Source organism: Ambystoma mexicanum, chromosome 7p, assembly GCF_040938575.1.
Source record: "Ambystoma mexicanum isolate Mex_15411 chromosome 7p, UKY_AmexF1_1, whole genome shotgun sequence".
Lineage (NCBI taxonomy): Eukaryota > Metazoa > Chordata > Amphibia > Caudata > Ambystomatidae > Ambystoma > Ambystoma mexicanum.
The window spans coordinates 25,200,787-25,215,596 of NC_090939.1; the positions used below are offsets into that span (position 1 = coordinate 25,200,787).

General features: G+C 42.8%; 2 protein-coding genes across 2 annotated transcripts in view; both read left to right on the forward strand.

Moving 5' to 3' along the window:
* Positions 1–14,810, forward strand: part of LOC138525642 (zinc finger protein 84-like) — a 145,454-nt gene that overhangs the window by 94,930 nt on the left and 35,714 nt on the right. Inside the window, exon 2 of the mRNA XM_069635694.1 lies at positions 1,296–1,459. The gene's annotated coding sequence lies outside the window, so the exon portion shown is untranslated. The remainder of the gene's footprint in view (positions 1–1,295; positions 1,460–14,810) is intronic.
* The window catches only part of LOC138525638 (zinc finger protein 84-like), an 835,666-nt gene that overhangs the window by 94,914 nt on the left and 725,942 nt on the right, over positions 1–14,810 (forward strand). The gene's annotated exons all lie outside the window — the stretch shown is intronic.

A 14,810-nucleotide genomic window follows, 5' to 3' on the forward strand; every position in this document is an offset into this window, starting at 1 on the left:
AACCCTGGATGCGCCGTACTCGCTGGCACCATTTGGGAAAAATCCAAGAGGCCAAGGTGAGTGAGAATCAAGGCCCCGACCCAGTAAGCCTTTCCAAATTACATTAGTGTGCTTTAAAAAAACCACACGCAGCGCGCTAAGCGCATTTGTCCCCGCTCCCCCTGCCCGCTACCGCAATCAACCCCCAACCCGCCTCCCAGCCCACCCACACTCCCTGATTAGCCCTCGTCCCCATAAAAGAAAATCTGACCAGAACTGCCCTCTCTCCGGCATCCCCTTCAGCTAAGAGCCCCAAGGCAAAGGGCGACTCCTACAATGGCAACTCCAAACTGTGCAGGTGTCAGCAGGGGAGGCCAGGGCCAGCCGTGAACCAGCAGCAACCACCAAGGTAGGTGTGGCATGGTTGATGAGTAGAGCAATCACAGTACTCCAGGAAGCCCTGCCACTCTACCTAGCCTCAGAACATAGCACACCAGGCTATTAATACTAACTAGCTTCACAACTAGTGTGGATTGCGAGTATAACCTGAATCGCAACTAGAGAGGACTGTGATTAGCCTGCGCCACTTTGAGATAGAGCTGTGATTATTGACCTTCTTCACTCTGAGATTGGGTTGTGAATATTGGCCTGTTCCACGTTGGGATAGAGCTGTTAATATTAGCCTGTGCCCCATTGAGATAGAACTGTGATTATTGACCTGTGCCACATTGAGATAGAACTGTGATTGTTGGCCTGCGCCACGTTGGGATGGAAGGTTGGATGTTAGCATGTGCCACACTGCAATAGAACTATTCTGTGCCACATTGAAATAGAACTGTGATTATTGACCTGCGCCGCATTGAGATAGAACTGTGATTATTAGCCTGCACCACATTGAGATGGAGGTGTGATTATTAGCCTGCGACACATACAGATAGAGGTGGGAATAGTAGCGTGCGCTACATTGAGATTGGGATGTGAATATTAACCTGTGTCCCATCTCGACAGAAATGCAAAGATTAGCGTTGCGTCACATCTAGACAGAATTGTACCGGAAGTGTCTCAGACTGTTTGGCAGTGGGACTTTACCCTTTTCACTGGCTGTATTTCGCCACTTCGCTTCTACTGAGGACGCTGTTGGCAAGGAGAAGCATCGGGTGCTTGCAACACTTTGCTGCGCTCATGTGGACATTTGGACTTTAACAAGTAAATACTGTTTTCACTCTAGGATTGTGAAAAGGTGCTTGAGCTCACACTTAAGGTGTATTTTCGCTATGCTACTTTGCAGTACGCTCATACCCACTTTCTCTTTACAGCCACAACGCCCTGTGCCGCCGACAGCCCCGCCTCTACCTCGCATTCACTGCGATTGGACTCTTTCTATTACAAATATTCCAGTCACGTGTACCGCGCGCGCACCGGAAGTGTCTGAAAGTGTCTCAGACTGTTTGGCTGTACCGCGGTGCGGAGGAACGGCAGGGTATGTTATCTAAGAAGAAAGAGTGATTTACATTTGGTTTGTTGAATATCCCTCTTTTGCTTTAAATCAGTGTTGATATTTGGGTGGATAGTTGCAGTCGTATTCCCTGCTTTGAATACAACTCACTATGGTAGGCAGAGCCACACTACGAAGTGGACGCTGCATGACAACCCCTTCTGTTCTGAAGGATTTAGTAAGACCTTCATCCTCACAAGCAGGTGCTCCTCTTTCTAATTTTACGGATTGTTCTGTAATCATGGAAGGGGCCATTTAGTTTGTGACTACTCCTTGGCAACGCAATGTGATAATGGGGTGCTTTCGAATCATATTGCTGCACCTGCTAATTTGTTACATGAGGCATCAATTTGCCCACCATATTCAAATATGGATAAATTAACGAATTTGTACACCTATTCTATTGAGGAAGTTCATTTACAAGAAAGTGCATTGGGTAATGAAAATTCTGTTAAACAGAACTGTTCTGGTGATCCCCATGATTTGGTGTTTCAAGATGATCGCCACTTTAAGCCCATAAGTGATTGATCCATATTAGGCCCAGTGGTTGTGTGGGATTTGACAAACCCCATAGGCGTTCTTTGGGTACTGCCACTCCTTTCCAGTCTGATGAAGTAGTGCTATTTCCACGAGATTTTCCATTTATTAATAAACCCAAGTCAACTCTGGCAGCCCAAATCGTGGAATCCAAGGTGGGTGATAGCTCTCATCCTGTGATTCACATTCCAAGGACTGACCGTGAGGATTTATCTCCCATTGACAACAAAACGAATCCCTCCGAAATAACTAATCAAAAAGGGCCCAGGAACTCTTCTTTCACCAATACCTTGTGTAGTTGTCATCCAGATTTGAAAAATCCATCGAGACACAACTCGCAAGGTAGAGCCGATAACACCCAGTCCCTTCTAATAAGCAATGAGTTCTCATCTTCGCAAATTATAAAATAACCTTATACCTTCCCTGTGATAATTAAGATCCTCGACCTACTTGATAAAGGTCATGAGGTCACACACCTAGAAATCAGGGAAATGAAACATTCTATCTCAAACATCTTAAACAAAATCAATCACCTAGAAGGTTTTATGACCGATAGAAAGACGTGTAGACAACTTGACAATGAATATCGGGACAATTTAAAACAACGTATTATTGAGGGCTGTAATATTGAAGCTAAACAAGCTTATGTGAATACAAGCTCTCAAACAGAATGTTACAACTCTGCCCTTAGTAGTTCTGGTCCTAATCCTCAACCAAATCTAAAGGAATCAATAGATGAACCAGGGTCTTTAATAACCATCGTTCAGGGTTTGTCTCAGGATCTACGTGATTCAATACAGGAGATAAAAGACATTAAAGTACAACTTCATTCTCTTTCTCTTGTGACAAACTCCTGGGCCCTCGGCTATTGTACATATGGAAAGCCATGGGATGGATAATTCACATCCTAATAGTCCAACCCTGCTTACTCATCTGATTGAAAGTTCCGAAATGGAGGAGGCGCTACAGAAAGACTCCTATATGCCAATGTCAAGACGTCAAAATTGTCTAATCAGAAAAGCGGTAAAACTTAGGAACCCCAGAAATAAAAATAAAAATTCTAAAGTCCTCACCTCAGTTACAGGAGTGTCTCTCATCAAGTCGATGCAAGTGCGCATTTTTCAGACTTCAGTACCTATCGCATCAGATGATGAGATAATTGATAGAACTCAATTGACTAAGGAGAGTCGTCAACATCTACTGTTGAAAGATGACATGCCATCTCAGAATATACAAATGAAGAACAACAACAACAAAAAAGCATGTGATGTGATAAACAGTCCATCTAGTGTGAGTGTGAATGAAATTAAAATATGCAATGCAGCCAATACAGATGGTAATATGTTGGTGAAAACATTCATTCTTAGAAGTGTTTATTGTATGAAGAACTCAGCCGACACGTGTTTCGACAATCGTGTCGTTTTCAAGGCATCCAATGATATTGCGCATCACTAAGTCGAAAACTTGGTAATGACTTAATGGTCTTTGGTAATAGCTGATATTCGCCTTTTTTATCAAGTGAACAATTGTTGACTTGAATGCCTTGAAAACGACATGATTGTCGAAACACGTGTCGGCAGAGTTCTTCATACAATAAACACTTCTAATCAAGAATTAATGTTTTCACCAACATACTGCATCATTTATTAACGATGGATTTTGGACATTGACAAAAAATTTGTTAGTCCAACAGTTCTGAATCAATTTTGAAATACTCAATTTAGCTTTGAAACTTTGAAATTTTAAGGGAGAGCGCACTTACACACTGGTCATTCACCCCTTTATGTCTACTATATGCTGGGTGTGAACAGACCTGCTCATCTTATGACCAGAATACGCAGCTGGATCCCTTGCACTTCTAAGTAGATTTCTGTCTAGCACACGCATCGGGCTTTGGTCTGTCATCCTTGTTTTTTCTTCAATACAGATAGTAGATCGGAATGCAACCGGTCATGGCTGCTTATTTTACAATTAAAGGGATAAAACATGTCTAAAAAAATGGAACCAGTTCAACTCGAACATCAAGGATGCTGAAATTTTAAAAACGCTGAATCCACTAAAACCTATGCTGAAGCTATAAAAATGAAAATTTCAGTTCCGAAAATGGGACTTCAATCTTCTTCCACTTCTCATCCGCTTAGTCTTCAACTTACTGCTCCTATGAATAGTACCTTTATTAACACAGGATCTGCTCACGTAGGGTCTAATCAGAATAATTATCAACCGTCTGTCCTTGAATCAAAATAGCCCTCACAACAAATTGCCAACTTGCAGCCCTCTGAGACAAATAATCATCAATGCTTCTTTATTTAAAACCGGCTGTACAAGATGGCCTGAACTCTATCAATAACCTAAATGCAATTCTATCTAATCCTACCTTCCACAAGGCTGACCTTGGCCAAGCTTCATTCAATTCTTTAACCGAGGTTGTCTCTACTTCTTTACAAGATGAAGTAAAAATAGATAATAAGGGTGACCATTCAGCGGTTGCACCCAACAACGTTACTTCTTTGGCGAAAAATTATATACATGAGGAAGTTGAAATCACTAAACAAAATTCTTATATTTTGATGGGTTGGACGGATTGTCGTGGTTTATCAGAAAAATCACTAATGAACCACCCTGCAATTTTGGATGTGATCAGTCATATACCAGCCTTACGAAACCTAAAATTTGACGATTTTGACAGAATATCCCTCCCAAGAGAAAATAAACACAGAATGCTAAGTTATCTAAAAACTCCTACCATCCAAAAACTTATATGGCTGAATAGATCTGATCTGTATGACTTGGGCTTTGAATTGCGTCTATTTGAATCTGAAATAGAGGCTTTGGAATTTTTAAATTTCAAAGTTCCGGTGACGAATAAAGGGTCTGACATGGACAAGTCTGGTGCGGATATTCCCCAAGGAAAAAATGCTGCTGTAGTTAATTTATTATTGATTGCTTGATCAATTAAAGACTGGTCTTGTTTAGAGTCTTTAATGATGTCCTTTTATAGCTATGACGCCTGCATCTGAAATCTTATCTGTATCTTGCTCTGCGTTAAGTCTTTTCTTGGAACGTTTGTGGCTACATTAATCTGGCTCGATTCTTTGTCTCCCTTCCGGCTTCTCAGCGCCCTGATGTGGTCTTTGTTCAAGAGACCATGAATTTTTTGTCGTTCACTCTCCCTGGTTATGAAACATTTTGTGCAAATGTTATTAAACCAGGGTATGGTCGTCTGTCAGCAGGACTGGTAACATTAGTTAACAATTCTTTGCAATGTACTTCAAAGCTTTTATTCTGCTTTGATCATGTTTTGGCAATTCTGTTAGTTTCTGGATCCAGCCCCAGTTGGTCTCTAATTCTAATTAATATCTATTGGAACCAGCCAAAGGTGATGTTAGACTCTATGTTCAATGACCTGGACGAGATATTGGAATATGTATCCCTATATTATCCATCTTGCAACACGATCATTGGAGGTGACTTTAATTGTTGCTGTGCTACAGACATTTCTCGTTGAAAAGGAGACATAAGGATCGATCGTCAGTCTGTTTATAGAGGAGATAGATGGGTTACTTTCTTTTCTGGTTGGGTCTTGTCTCTGTTACCTTCCAAAAAGGATGATGCTAAATTTACATGGAAGCAAGGTTTTCATTCTTCAATGATAGATTTCTTTTGGATATTTTAATCTTCATTACATTTGGTATCCGATATAACTATCCATTCGGCGCATGGTGGTGACCATGCGATTATCCAACTTGTTCTAAGCAATGGACCAATGCGTTTACCTGTTATTTAACAGCTTGGCCTGCTTGAATCTGACAGATGTAGTCTATCAATTTGATGGAATCAATCTACTTGTGATAAGCTGACCATGTAACTATCTCAGCGTATTAAACTTGAGCGTCTTGAACTCCTTAATTTGTTGTCCTCTATTAGATATGAATCCTCTATCTCTGCTTTAATTTCCGAGATCATCTCTGAAACATGTACAACTAAACCAAAAATGAAACCTACTCTTGTTCCACCTTTTGATCTAATAATTTAAAACCTAAAATCTGCGAAAAATAATGAAATCCGGAAATCGATGCATTTCGATCTCTATCTAAAAAGAAATTGATTCTACAAAAGTTTAAAAATCATATCAAATGGCATTGCATTAACGCTCATAACAAAGGTAATATTGAGATGCTGAGATGCTCAGATTTATTTGCGCTCCGAGATCAAAAGACATTTGGAAATTCTTAAAATTAGCCAAGCCTCACAATTCTGCTGTTGACTCATGTATACCGGCGTCATCCTGGATAAATTATATTTCAAATACATCTTGTTTACCATCTGAATTTAAAAGCATCACTTTTTTAATACCAAATGTGACCATAATTCCTCCACACAAATATCACTATCTGATATTTTATGGGCTATTGGTAGACTTAACCCGTCGAGAGCGGCAGGACCTGAAGGAATTCCTCTGTGTGTGTTAAAGAATGATCCTGCTCTCTGGGCTCACATACTTAAAGTGGAATTTGATCTAATTCTAAAGACAGCCTCTCTACCTGAGTCATGGACAAATGCAATAATAGTCCCTATTTATAGTCCCTATTTATAAAAAAGGAGATCCGTTAAACCCGTCTAATTATCGAGCTATTGCCTTGGCGGATGTAGCATCTAAAGTATTCTCCATCATTCTTCTGTGTTATTTAGAGAAGTAGATTGTCAATTCTGATCTCTATTCTAAATTTCTGGTCGGGCTCAGAAAAGGTATGGGAACTGCGCTTAATGCGACCTACTTATCCTACCTACTAGCCATGTCTAAAACCTCTAATGGGATGCTTGTTAATATCGCCTCAATTGACATGTCCTCAGCATTTTATACAGTTGTCCGTAACATCTTATGGAAGAAAATGAACCTTATGGGTATCCCCTCATATTTAATTTCTTAGATTCAAAAACTCCACTTGGGTATGACATATCAAGTTAGCATTATTAAAGAAGGCACTTCTACCCATTCCATTCCTACATTTGTTGGACTTAAACAGGGTTGTATGTTAGCAGCAATTCTGTTTAACCTATACATATGTGATGTGATCGAATCTGGGATGCTATAACATCATATGCTGTTCGGTTTGGTACGTCACGTATTCATTGGTTGGCATTTGCTGATGACATGCTGTTGCTAGACGCAACTCCTTATGGGCTGCAAAACAAGTTACATTCTTTTTCAGATTATGCAGCAGCCCATAATTTGAGTGCAAATGTTGACAAAACAAACATGAATGTTTTCTCATCTAGGAAAAAACCAAAAATGTATAGATGGAAAATGAATGATATAGTAATCAAACAGCCCTCAAATCTGACCTATCTAGTTTACAATATATGTAACTCCACTTCTCTTAAATATTGGTCAGAACATCTGAATGAAAAGCTACGTCCATTTTCATCACAAATGAGGATAATATATAAAAAGATTCTGCATGTATTCGTTACTACCTTAAGTTGAGTTTCTGACGAAGAAAGTTGAACATGTGTTACTGTATTCAATTGATATGTGTCTAGTTAATATCGATTCTATCTTAGATTCGATCCATGGTCGAGTGTTGAAGTCAGCACTGTGTTTAGCTATGTCGATTCCGAATCCTATAATCCAACATGAATTTGGACTATTATCTCTGTTAAGTCGACATCTGTGGCGATCTTTGTGTGACTATTCTAAAATGTTGGCCCACCTCGAAATTCATTATATAATGATCTTCACCACATGAACACAGATGAGTCTTCTAACTCTTTGAACGCCTACCTTAGACAGATGAAATTAACTTTAATCAAATTGGATGTTACACAGGATGACCTAATCACTCGACCCGCTTATGTTAAAAAGAAAATCTAGAAGCGTAATTGGATTCGAACAATTGAAATGATTGAGACCAATAAAACCTTCACCAAATATGCAAAATACTCTAGAAAAAGAATGCCGCACCAGTCTTATCCATGCAAAATTGTTCGCAGTATGTATTTAAGATTTAAATGTAAAAAAATTGCTACTTGTGAGAGAGTGTCACAATGGTCAAACATTCCTGAAATAAGTGGGAATGTAGATTTCCGGGGGTGCAATGCGCTTTCGGAATCATTGAGACATATAATGCCGGACTGTATACATTTCAAAGATCTATGCTGTTTTGACCTTTGTCAATCCTTCCTTTTCAGACTGTATGGATCATGTATGGAATAGATTAATGGAAGGCACATACAGGCCATTGATCTTTGCCTTGTTTAGCTTTATTGTTCATATGGAAAATCAATTTATGTTGTTTAAACCATGAATGACTTACTGATATGTTGAGAATCCTTGGAAATCTATCTTTGATCTGAAATTGAATGTAAATAATTTAAACTATTTTATGATTGCTTTTATGGTAAAGGAATGAAAAAGTTTAAATATAAATTCTGTTTGTAAAGGTTTGAGATAAACCAAGAACAATAAAAAAGACAGAATTGTAATACTAGCTCACATCATATCTAGACAGAATAGTGAAAACTAGCATTGTGTCACGTCTAGACAGAATTGTAAAGATTGGAATTGGATGCCACTAACCAACCCCACTAAACAATCTCACCCGTCTGCGTACACCGCTGACATTCTACATAAACACAACCACACTGCCAAAGCGCTACAAACCACACACACTTCACTACATTGCAACAACAAAACATAACACACATAGCCTTGTACAACAACACAGGACAACTACCAACCGAAAAGCACATCTAAGCTCAGCGAACGGTGTTAACCGAACTGAGGCTGCCAATAGCAATTCACAGCTCTCTTGCTCTTTTCCCGCTCAACCTTACTAACCCACCCCACCCTCTTTCCTTTTCAGATCCCCCAGAGTGCCAGGGGACCAGAGCGGTGGTGATAGTGTGCATTGCATGGTTCAGGCGTTGTCCCCTTTCTTGTATAGGGACTTGTATAGTCTCTTGCTATCAGATGGCACATTGCAGGGTGCAGCAGCTCTCCCTTTTCTTGTATAGGGGCTTGTATACTCTCTCGCATCAGATAGTAATTGCATGGTAAAGCCACTCTCCATTTTCTTGTATAGGCACTTGTATACTCTCTCGCTATCGGATGATGGTTTGCAATGTTCATCTGTTCTTCCTTTTCTTGTATAGGTGCTTGTATACGCTCTCGCTATCAGATGATAGTTCGCAGGGTTCAGCTGCTCTCCCTTTTCTTGTATAGGGACTTGCATACTCTCTCGCTCACCGATGGCAGTTTGCTTTGTTCAGCTGCTCTCCATTTTCTTGTATAGGGGCTTGTATACTCTCTCGCTATCAGATGGTAGTTTGCATTGTTCAGCCGTTTTCGCTTTTCTTGCATACAGACTTGTATACTCTCTTGCTATCGGAAGGTAGTTTGCAGGGTTCAGCCACTCCCCATTTCTTGTATACTCTCTCACTATCAGATGGTAGTTTTCAGGGTTGATCCACTCTCCATTTTCATGTATATGGTTTGGTATACTCTCTCGCTATTCGAAGGTAGTTTGCATTGTTTAGCCGCTCTCCCTTTTCTTGTATACTCTCTCGCTATCAAATGGTAGTTTGCAGGGTTCAGCCGCTACCTTTTCTTGTATAGGGGCTTGCATACTCACTCGCTATTCGAAGGTAGTTTGCATTGTTTAGCCGCGCTCCGTTTTCTTGTATACAGACTTGTATACTCTCTTGCTATCAGATGGTAGTTTACAGGGTTCAGCCGCTCTCCCTATTCTTGTATAGGGACTTGTATACTCTCTCGCTATTGTTCAGCCCCTCTCTTTCTTGTATACAGACTTGCATACTCTCTCGCTATCCGATGGTACATTGCATGGTTCAGCCGCTCTCCCTTTTCTCGGATAGGGACTTGTATACTCTCTCGCTATTGTTCAGCCCCTCTCTTTCTTGTATACAGACTTGCATACTCTCTCGCTATCCGATGGTACATTGCATGGTTCAGCCGCTCTCCCTTTTCTCGGATAGGGACTTGTATACTCTCTTGCTATCGGAAGGTAGTTTGCAGGGTTCAGCCACTCCCCATTTCTTGTATACTCTCTCACTATCAGATGGTAGTTTTCAGGGTTGATCCACTCTCCATTTTCATGTATATGGTTTGGTATACTCTCTCGCTATTCGAAGGTAGTTTGCATTGGTTAGCCGCGCTCCGTTTTCTTGTATACAGACTTGTATACTCTCTTGCTATCAGATGGCAGTTTACAGGGTTCAGCCGCTCTCCCTATTCTTGTATAGGGACTTGTATACTCTCTCGCTATTGTTCAGCCCCTCTCTTTCTTGTATACAGACTTGCATACTCTCTGGCTATCCGATGGTACATTGCATGGTTCAGCCGCTCTCCCTTTTCTCGGATAGGGACTTGTATACTCTCTTGCTATCGGATGGTAGTTTGCAGAGTTAAGCTGCTCTCCCTTCTCCAGCATGGGGTCTGGCATGGATTATTATGCTCATAAATATTCCCCATCGTCAGGCTGGGAATCCTCTATAAAAGAAAAAACTGTTTCACTTTTGTTTAAAAGCTGTCTTTCTCATATAAACTAATCACTGAGCTCTGGGTTCATACTGCCCCCAGCCAAAGACTGCCCTCTCCCTAAGCCCCTCCTCTGGCAGTCATCTTAAAATGTTTACTGCACGTTCAAGTGTTGGGAGTCCTCGTGTTTCGCTTAGAACTTTCTGCATTTTTTTGCGCCTTTATGGTAGGAAAGACATATTATTGTTCAATCGAGCCTCTGTGCTCCATCGTTTGTTCATCTGATTAACGGGGACCCATTTTTTGGCATCTTTCATCGCTCCTCATGGGTGAAATCATTGAGTGTTTTCTTCTTGGAAGTTTCTAGAAGGCCATCAGGCTGTCTGTCCGCACCATCCACTGTGGTGACGACAACGACGACGATGGGAACGTCGAGGAGATGCCGCATGGCACCAGAGGTGGCGATGTCAATACCGTCGACTGGAACGACGACACGGGCGCTGGTCCCAGCGACCCTGTCCAACAGGTTCCCCCAAGAGACTTACCACAGGATATCCTCTCGACCGCCACACGCTGGTGTCAGAGATTAAGAGGAGGTTGCCGACAACCTCGCTGGCACCAGTGGCACCGCCAGTGACACAGTTGACACCAGGGCAGCCACCGGCGAAGAGGAGTTGACAACCTACACCTCCATTCCAACCGTTGCTGGCTCACCCCCAACCCCACAACGACCGATATGGACGATGCTGCTGGACTGGGAGATCCTGCCTCACCGGCGCTGAGAGCCTCTCCACCGGACGAGGTGGGATCCTTTCATTCCATGATTGCCCGTGCATCACAGCTTTTCCAGGTTACCCCGGAGGAGAAGGGCTTCTTGTACCAACGCCGGGAGGCGAAGAGGAAGACTATCCTGTCGGCACCGCTTCTGAACGACGTCTCGGATAAGGGGTTGGCGCTGCTGACACCTTTGTCGCCGGCTGAAAGGACTTTGCACTCACTGAATGTGGCTCAAGCGCTGAAGTTTTATGAGGCCCGCACAAAGAGTTTCTCGAAAACGTCTCAGCTTTTTGTGAACTTTGGTCCTGTGAACAATGGGAAGTCCCTTTCCAAGGCTTCAATTTCCAGGTGGCTCTCCGGCTGTATCACTCACTGTCACCGGTTGGCAAACCGACCGCTGCCTGGCCATCCGAGAGCCCATTCTACCAGAGCGATCGCTGCTACAATGGCGTTCCTGTCTGGTGTACCCCTGCTGGACATCTGCAGGCCTGCTACGTGGAGGTCGATGCATACCTTCAAGAAATTCTACTGCGTCGACAGGGATTCCAGGGAGGAGTCCCGAGTCGGCCAAGCAGTGCTGCACAACCTGTTCGCTTGAAGGTGAGGCTGCTGAGGAGGTAAGAGATTTCTTCTGTTGAGCCTTGCCACCTTCTGTGGTTGTGCATTTATGTACTGCTATTTATTCTTGCATACATGAGCATGTGAATCCATGCCAGACCCCATTCCGGAGAAGGAACAAGTTACTTACCTATAACTGTTGTTCTGCAGCATGGGTCTGGCATGGATTCACATGCAAACCCTTCCGCTTGCCCCTTTGTGGCTCTTCTCTTGGTCCTACTGCCACTTTACGTGCTACCAAATCTGAAGATGGCTGCCACAGGCGGGGCTTAGGTAGAGGGCAGTCATTGGCTGTGGGCAGTATGATCCAGAGCTCAGTGATTGGTTCATAGGGGAAAGACAGTTTAGAAACAAAACTGAAACAGTTTTTTCTGTTACCGAGGATTCCCAGCCTGATGGGGAATATTCATGAGCATGTGAATCCATGCCAGACCCATGCTGGAGAATAACAGTTACAGGTAAGTAATGTGTTACTTACTCCAGGCGTTCTTCAAGTAAGAGACTTTTACTGAAAAAAGAGACTTTGTCACATAAGGCCCGGGTATTTGTATCCTGAACTGCATTCTCGTGCTGGAGAAACCAGAGTGTGTGCTAAACTCAAGTGTGCCACCTTGCCCCAGGGGAAGGGAAGCTATTATCCAGCTGTCCTGACATACTGTTTCTTGAACCCTTTCTTTTGCATACATAATTTTCCCACACCATGGGCCTCATTATAAGTTCGGAGGTACGGTGACAACGGTGTTGGTAAGGCACCGGCACCATTGTCACCGTACCGCCAAACTACGAGTTTTGCTCTATGCGGCAGAATGGGGATGGGGAGTGCAGCATTACCAGCACCCGCGAATGGACAATTACCGGTCCGCCAAACTTGTGATGGACCGGTAATTGCCCATTCGTGGGTGCCAGTGTCGGATGCGAGTTTGGCGGTAGCCGTGCAAGTCTGACAGGCACAGCTACCGCCAAACTCGTAATGAGGCCCCATTTCTTATTAGAAGTAAGGATTGGCAATAGGTTTATTACTATTGGCCCTTTTTATTTTGACAAGATTCCACTAGGACTGTTATTTCTACTTTGATGGTCGTAGCTTACTCCCATCCTTAGATTTAGGCTTAGATGGGTGTTCATTCAACCCATTGCAGTTCAATAAACACCCTTGAACCGTGTACCACTTGTGTCTGTCTTCCTTCATGATACCATGCCTTCCTTATATGTGTTGTCAGCAGTGGGATATAACTCACACTAATTAGGGAACTTAAGATTTTAAAAACGTAGTAATCGAGCCTCGGACCCCTCGGTTGCAACCAAAGAATCTGTTGGCTCCTGGGAAGAGTGGACTAATTCCCATGGACCTGGTCCTAATACCCGTATCTGGCTGTTACGTCAGGTTGGCTCCAACATTTGGCCTTGCATGGAAATATAGTTTAGAAATGTTTGCAGGAGTCATAAACCCAGACTTTAGAGGAGGTGTAAAAGTTTTAATGCAAACCATGGATAAAATATGACCTGGAGATAAAATATGCCAAGGAAGTCTTGAACAGGCTTTGTTCCCCACTTTTGAAGAGGAAAGGGAAGTTAGGGAAACAGAGAGGTGATCAGCGTTTTGGAGAGGTCGATAAGGAAACTGACATCAGCCCCCCCCTGAATGATGAGGCAACTATCCTCCCTGATTTAGCATTTGCCCAGTGAAAAAAATCACATACTAGCTGAGGCCTAAGAAAAGGCAACCATTTTTTCTTTTTGAAACAAGGTCTCCTTTATCGGAGAGAAACAGCTGGTGATACCCAAGACCCACCGGAACATAGTGCTGGAAATTGCTCACTCCCATTTGACGGGGGGTTTGAAGGGGCAGAGCACTTGGGGCAGTCTAAGACTCAAGCCCAGATTAGTGGGAAGTTCTGTTGGCACAGTTTATATGTGGATATAAAGAACTTTATCCAAACGTGTGAGATGTCAGAAAACCAGCTCACCTATTACTTTAGCGGCACCTTTGAACTTGGTGATTGTGGATTATGCCACCCGATACCCCGAAGCCTTCTCCATGAGAAACAGCACTACCCAACAGATTTTAAAACATCTGCTGCCCTTCTTTTCTCGATTGGGCTTACCCAAGGAGATTTGAACAGACCAGGGAAAGAACTTTATGAGCAAACTGATCGGAAAGATAAAAGAATTATTACATATCGCTACTCTGAGCACCTTAGTTTACCACCCACCCACAGACAGACAGACGGATGGATAAGTGGAGAGATGTAATAAGACCCTTAAGACAATCTTACGGAAGTGAGGTACCGTTTTCGCCGGGACACCTGTGAGAACGCGGGAAGTTATGACATCTGTTGTTGGCGACGTGTTTCGGTGAGTGGACAGAGGAAAATGTCTCTGAAAATGGCTGGAAATGTAGACATTTCTCAGACATTTCGCTTTGGCCACCCACCGAAACACACCGCCAACAACACATGGCCTACCGTCCTGCGTTCCCACATGTGTCCCAATGAGAGGCAGACCTCTTATGTGCAGGTGTCGCACCTGAATGACAATGGGTACATCATTCATATAGTAACTTCTCTTTATTGCGCGCCGGTATCAGTAAAATACTGTCAGTAAGCCATTTCACATGGCACCTTTCCTCGCACTTCTCATACATACCAGTCACAATGCAGTTGGACAGGCAAAGTGGGATTAAGCACAAGGAGAAACCTCCTTGTGTAGCATAAGAAGGATCGTCCTTGTGAGCAGTGATGCCACGACAAGGCAACCACCGGATCACTGGCCATTCGTATCCCTTTCGTGTCTGCAGTCAGTTGGCATCCATTTCAGCAGTCACACTTCTACCAAATCACTTGCACCAGAGCAAGCGTATCTACACATGAGCGTATCTACACACTTATACCACGTGGACATGTG